This window comes from Astyanax mexicanus, chromosome 1 (genome assembly GCF_023375975.1).
Source record: "Astyanax mexicanus isolate ESR-SI-001 chromosome 1, AstMex3_surface, whole genome shotgun sequence".
Lineage (NCBI taxonomy): Eukaryota > Metazoa > Chordata > Actinopteri > Characiformes > Acestrorhamphidae > Astyanax > Astyanax mexicanus.
The window spans coordinates 132,390,001-132,397,110 of NC_064408.1; the positions used below are offsets into that span (position 1 = coordinate 132,390,001).

Genomic DNA, 7,110 nt, shown 5'->3' on the forward strand with positions numbered 1-7,110 from the left:
TTTGAGTTGCAGTATTTGAGTCCTGAGTCTTTTTTTTACTTGATTTATACATTTTCAGGTCTGAATTTACAAATACATGCAACAATACATATGCATGAATTTTACACAATTACATAAAGAAGAAGAAATAACAAAAAGTAAATAAAATGACTGAATACAGGGATAAACACAGAACTTTCCAAACATACATGTTCTAATTTCATAGAGCTTTATAACACCTATTACAAGATTATCAACACTTAGATAAAAGTAAGCTGTTCTGTTTCTACTGAAATGTAAACAGTGATGGACCTTTTCACAGTGCATGATTCCACTCTTCTTCTGAAAGTTCTAATCCAGGTTCTTCCTTCCACACAGCTCTTAGATGCTCTGAGGTCCTGATGTTTATGAACATCATTGATGAGTAGATTAGTGATGCGAGACCCTGTGAGTGAAAGGGAACTCAGCATTATCAACACTAAAAATCACAGTTAGTAAACTTTCTGATCACTTTAAAATTTCTCTGTGCCTATTTTTTTAAACATCAGGGCTCTCTGAATTCTACTCATGAAGTGTGAAACAGCTTTAGGCTTATTAATGGTGTAAAAATAGTGATTTCTGTCCACAGGTAACTTTATGCTCCTAGCATTGTGGCCTGTTGGGAGCTTTGGCTAAAAGCGCTGTATTATTTAATTTCACACCAGAGTTCCCCTTTAGAATAAAGAAGAGTCTGAGATCCAGCCAGCAAATTGTGGGGTGATGATCTCAGAGATCTAAGAGAGTAAATCAGAGGAGATCGACCAATCACTGCTTTAGAATCAGTGTTCATTTCGTTGAGGAATAATTTTCGTCATAGTCTTCGTCAACTAAGCTTTTTTTCAAGACAAAAACGAGACGATAACTAAATAAAAACAGTATTAAAAAAATAAAAACGAGACAAAACCGCTGCACGGTTAAATACAAAACCCGGGAATTAACCTGCCGTTACTTACGGAGCTAGATATTAACTCCACAGTGTTCAGCAGCAGGGAGAGAGAGGGGAGAGGCGATATATTTCTCCTTTGACGTCGCGAAAAAACAAGATAACGTGTAAACCGTGTGGAGCGACTCCATCTCCGGTAAAAACACCACTAATATGGCGTCATTTTACTGCCAAAAGTCGAGAGCGGAGTTTTTGAATGCAAGAGCCTACTTCATTCAGCGCTCACGGATTTTATTTGCTCAGGTGTAAAATATTATGGAACGCCCTTTGGGTCTTAACGTCTAACTTTTTCATTCCGGCCACTCTGGCCACACCATGGACACACCCCCAGCTATGGACACACTCTCAGACTTGCTGATGCCTAGAACACTTTTTATAGTTCTACCATATTTTGCACTAGTAGTTCATTCACTAGTTAATTCATCTACTGTTTACGTATCTTTTGCACTGTTTACGTATCTTTTGCACTGCTTAATTTAATTTATTATATAACTGTGTATTTGCACTTTCTGTTTGGCTGACATCAGTTATCCTCACTTTATGCACATCAACTGGTGTTCACTGTCTATTGTGTTCAACTGCAATCAATAAAGTATCTATCTATCTATCTATCTATCTATCTATTGACGTCCGTGTTAACACGTCCAATTTGAACGTCTTAAGACGGCAAATCTTACCGTGTTAACACGTTACTTTTGGACGTCTTAACACGTAACAACGTCTTAAGACGGCAAAATGTGCCGCGTTAACACGTAACTTTAAAATTGGGTGCTACCACTGCACTCACATCTGAGGGGGGGAATCCAAACACTGCAAAAAAGCCCCTCCAAAGACCCACCCTGACCTCGCCCCCATTCTTTGGCGCGCAACGCTGACCGTAGCACCTGTGATGCTCCTTGTAAGTACTGGGAAGCTTTAAACACCTAATGTTTAAATGTATTTTATTTTAATCTGTAAAATCTATTTAGTAGTGATTATATGCATGTAGTTTTCAATATTCCTTTAACTGAAGCAGCGTGTTATTTGTAGTTATTACATTTGCCAGTAAATATTTCAGAGTTGTGCTCATTTAAAGCTCTAGTTGTTTGTGTTTCAAGATCTGGCAACCCTGGCCGCAGCGTTGGCGCAGAAGAAATGAATCAGCAGAGGCTTCAAGCAATAGCTGATCGATTTCAACAGCTTGTTAATCGAGCATCTGCAACTGAAGGCAGGCCTTCCACTTCTGGGACAATGGTCGACAGGTTGGTTAAGTTTGTGGGTTAACTTACTAGGAACAATATCCTTTAACGTTACCTTAGGTAAACATTATCTCTTTGTTAAAGTAGAATAAGATGAATAGGATGTTTACTACTGAACTAAACAAACCGAACTGCAGCATCAGAAGGTAAATCACGGAGTGTAGTTTGGTACCACAATTTAAGGGTTTTATTAAAGAGGATACTTGGCTTACTCTAATAAGGAGGATATAGTGTCGCAAAATACTTCAACAAAAATGTACCCCAGAGTACTCAGAAACATCAGCTGTAGTCCGCATCCAGTTTAATTCCACTTTATTTAGCTTAATCCTGCACATCATACGTGTATTCTTCTAAAACATGACTTTCCTTTCATCCACGTGACGGCAAAATGTGTGTGCTGTGGACTATATAAAAATCAACAGACCATCAGGTTGTATTAAAAATATATTTGGGGAAATTAAAATGGCGAACTGCAGTGCTGTAACCGTAAGCCAGCTGACCTGTTCTATCCGAAATATCTTATGTGGTTCCTCGCTTTTCTTTAAGGACTGGTGTTATGACCGGTTGTGCTACCCTGTCTAATCGTGCTACTTTAGTCTATATTTCCCATTAACATATATTTACAAATACAAACATAAGCACACTTTTATAAATATGCTTCCAAAAGGATATTTGGATAAGCTAAACAACTGAATAACTTAATGTATCCAAAAGTAATGTTTAGGTAATTAGACATGATTAGATAAATATGTTTTGTATTTTAATACAAAACATGCTTATTATTGCTATTTTTGGTGTTAATTGCTATTCACACTTTGACAAAAGATGACTGAGTTGTAGATAAACATAAACTGAAAAATCGTAAAAAAAAAAAAAAAAAAAAGGTCTGTGCGGGCGCGCTGGTTGTAAGAAGCATATATCGGATGGGTAGCACATCTCGACAGAACACCAGTAGCACCTAGACCTAACCTAGACAAGGATCTCCTTATCACCAACATTGGACACTAAACACACAAAATCATTAGACACAATAAATGCAGGCACCTGTAATAGTACAATAAACTATATACTTTATTTAACAATAAGATAAACAAACAGTTTGATGAAGGCTTAAATGATAACTTAGAAGGTTAAGTGAGCACGGAGCTAAGAGGCTAACTTGGTTAACCTCAACTACAGAACTGGAGCCATTTACCTTTATAATCAAAATTAAACTGCTCGAAAAAGAACTTATATCCCTTAAGGAGTTTCGCTCGATAGTTCCTCGATAGTTCCACGACGGTTCTGGCAACATCGTCTTGCAGGGGAAAAAATAGGAATGATAAAACCCATTTATTTTCGTAGCGGTGCTCCAAACCGGAAATTGGTTTACCCATCACCTCGCCCGGAACTTGACCCCTCCTCCTTGCGTGAAAAAAGCTTATTGATATCCCTCATGAATCACTAACCTGTGTTTCAAGGATTGAGATTACCTATAAAGTGGGAATAGGCATAATGAATTAATCTAAATCTAAGGTTTGTAAACTAAAATTTTGCTAACATTAGGTCTTATCTTCAAATTGAAAGAAAATATATGTGTATATATTTTTTTAAATCTCCCACCATCTAAACTGGTAGTTTCATTGGGTGGAGGCTGCACTATGTAGGCTTAGTTTGTTAAAAGTAAACAAATTTGCACTAATGAATCATGTGTTCAGTCATAGTCCCTAGAAAGGCTGAAGATTCATTTGTAAGATTAGTTTTTTCGTTTAGACAGATAAATACTACAGTCAGGCCAAATAGCACCAATAAATAGTGCAGGCAGTTTTGGTGGTATTATGACATTGAGTTATCTCCTACTTTAATCCATTTTAATCTATTTATTAAATTTCATAATATTCATTCTAAGTTAATTCCATTCTTGAAATATTAGATTACATCAAATCAATTCATACATATGGATCAAATGCTACAGACAGGGGTTACACTGGAATCAGATTGATGTAATATGATTTAAATTCATATACCACAATAGAACTCTAAATGTCCACAATATACTAGATTTAAACTGTGTTAGTACCAGTTGGCAGGTGTTGTAACAGGTAGATACACGTGTCTTAGATCAGAATGAAGTTGTGATTATGGATGTTTTATGGGATTTAAAAGCCAGTCATTAAGTCATTGGCAATATTTAAGAACAGACTGAAGTTGCTGTAATCGATGTATTGTGAGATTTTATATAGACAATATTAGTTTGAATACAGTGTTCCATCTGTATGATTTCACAGATGCAAAAGATACAATACATTTCAATATATTGTCAAAATAAAATACACAGGTTTGGTGGATAGGTTTGACATGAAATGCAAGTGCAAGTTTAATCCTAAATGTGACATAGGCAAGGGCAGGTATTATTTGTTCCTGTGGAAAACTTCCTGTAGAAAACAAATCTAATCTTACTGAAATATTATTTATTTATTTATTGTTAATATTAAATGTAAGAATTTTACTATTTGTTTGCAAAAAAGAATACATGAAGCAGAACAAATAATATATGTATATTATTCATGGAGTTATAAAGCACAATAATGTAAAGTAAATAGACCTTCTAACCTAGCCACTTTTCTGAGCCTTAGCATAGCAAGCTAACACGTCCTTGTGGGTGCAACATGTGCTTGGGGATGGGGAGCCTCGTCAAATCCATATTACAAAATGTTGTTCTTCATATTTTATGCAGCTGCATTTGTTTTCAGTTAAGTGCTGGCTTGTACCCCAAATGTGACAAACTTACAAAGTTTAGCTCAGTTTTTACATTAGTGAAGAAATAATTTCATAAAAAGCCTCCGTTATGCGTCATGTAAAAACTTGGTGAAAATAGTTTTATTTCCAATGATCTAACTTGAGTGATTTTTCTCATAAAGACTCAGGGAGTTTAGAAGAGATCAGGAGCCCAGGAGGACAGGACCAGCCAAACAGCGGCTGACGACAATAAGATTGGCTGTTCTTCCAAGAGGCCAAGACACACTGTTTATACCAAGGCGTAAGTTGAGGGATCAGACTTAGACAGGGGTAAAGACAAGATTAATTTAAAATTGTTTAAAAGGAAACCTGAATGTTGAGATGGGCCCCATATAGTATAACATGTTTTATACCTGTCAGACATGTTGAATTAACTGACAAGCTGTTCAAGTAAGGAATAGCATCTTTATTTAGAAAAAATGTTACTTGTTTCATTTCCATTTATTCAGCATTCCCCTTTTTTGCATTTCACATTTTGATAATTGGACATATGTAATGCTTTGAGACTCAACAGACATGAGTCTCTTTAGCATAGGAAGGTAGCTTTTTTATTTTTAAGGAGCTTTATCACAAAGAAATGCTGCATTTCTGAAGACTATGACCGGATTCTCCAAACGAATGTGTTCACAATTGCTACTATGTTTATAGATTTATTTAGAAACAATGAAATCGTGTATTAGCTTGTTGTCTCAAATTTCAGCTTTCTAATATGCAGGAGACAATATACAGTATAATGAATTAATTAAATGTAAAATGTTTTCAACCTTTATGTTTTTATCTTTTCCTCAACAGCGGGATCAACAGTGAAAAAAGTTGTAGTGCCACTCTCCATGCCAGAAGCTGCTTTTATTGAAAAAATAAGAGAAGAATTTCCTGCTGTACAAGGTGACTTTTGCCTTTTCAGAGTTGACAGACAGAGGAGAATCCACCGACTGGAGCTTACTTCAGTCTGTCCGGCTGCTATAAAAGCCTGTTCTGTGCTAAGAAGATCAGAAAAATGGTATGATACTGTCACTTGAGTCAAATTCCAGGGCATTTTAAATGCTTTATAATTAAATGAAACATGCAGTTTAAAATACTATGCTTACTTTGTTTTTTGTTTTAGTGTAGAAAGAACTAACCTAATTTCATGTTTTTGTCAAATTCATTTAATTTTTAATACACACCATTTCTGCACCTCAACTCTGCAACACATTTTAAAAACGATAGGGACACTAAAAAAAATTGTCACCTTGCTTGTTGAGGGTAATAGTTATTTCAGGCCATTGCAGAAGGCATTGTACTAAAATGATCAGGCTATACATTGTACATTGAGAAGAGGTGGTGCATGTGAATGTCTTGTTTAAATCAATAATATGGGTCTCCCAGAAGTGGCAAAAAAATCCAGTTTACTGGAAATTCCTGTCAGAACTGCGGCCAAAACATGAAACTGACTGACAGGGTCCATTAGTGAGTTTTAAGCTTGCTACATGGTATGCATTTCTCTACAGTGTTCTTTCAGAAATTGGTTGTGAAGGATCTGCATTTACTTCTTGAAGCAATTATTGCCTGGAAGTACAGCAGTTTTGGTCCACAAGCCGTTAAATCTGTCAGTAGTCCCTGTCCATCAGTTTGGTGTTTTGGCCACAGACCTGACCAAAATTCCCTGCAGATTGGGATTTTTGCCACTGCATCATGCCATACTCTACATCTGCTTTGTGAACTATTTTACACACATCATATAAGATGCATTGTACACTGTACTGCCTCTTTTCAATCTACAAAACCTCACACCTGCAGGCATTTAAATTTGTCCTCATATAATTTTATCTACAAAATCCTGAATTTACTGCCACCTTAAACATACAAGATGAATGATCTTTTTTGTTTGACCTTATTAACCACTTTGTAATGGTGCTAATTGTTATCACAACACTTAAATGATGTCTTTGTACCTGAGGATAAAAGTAGTGAAATTGTTTCATGTGTTGTACTGTCCCATTCTTTCTGCAAACACCTCCTAATGTGTGCAACATTGTCTGATGGGGACAGATCAGGATTGGAGACAGGCCAGTCAAGTGCTTATACCCTCTTTTCTGCAGCCATGCCTTTTGAAATGTGTGCAATGTTTTGCATTGTCTGCATTAATATAAA

At 36.1% G+C, this 7,110-nt stretch overlaps 1 long non-coding RNA gene across 2 annotated transcripts; it reads left to right on the forward strand.

Annotated features, from left to right (window-relative positions):
- The first annotated feature begins 1,590 nt into the window (after positions 1–1,590).
- LOC125785714 (uncharacterized) lies at positions 1,591–7,003 on the forward strand. Of its 2 annotated transcripts, none has more exons than XR_007428052.1 (3): positions 1,591–1,859; positions 2,043–2,202; positions 5,770–7,003. It is a non-coding gene; the product is annotated as an uncharacterized LOC125785714 (long non-coding RNA). The 2 variants fall into 2 exon arrangements; XR_007428045.1 differs by having other exon boundaries at positions 2,059–2,202.
- Positions 7,004–7,110: the final 107 nt, after the last annotated feature.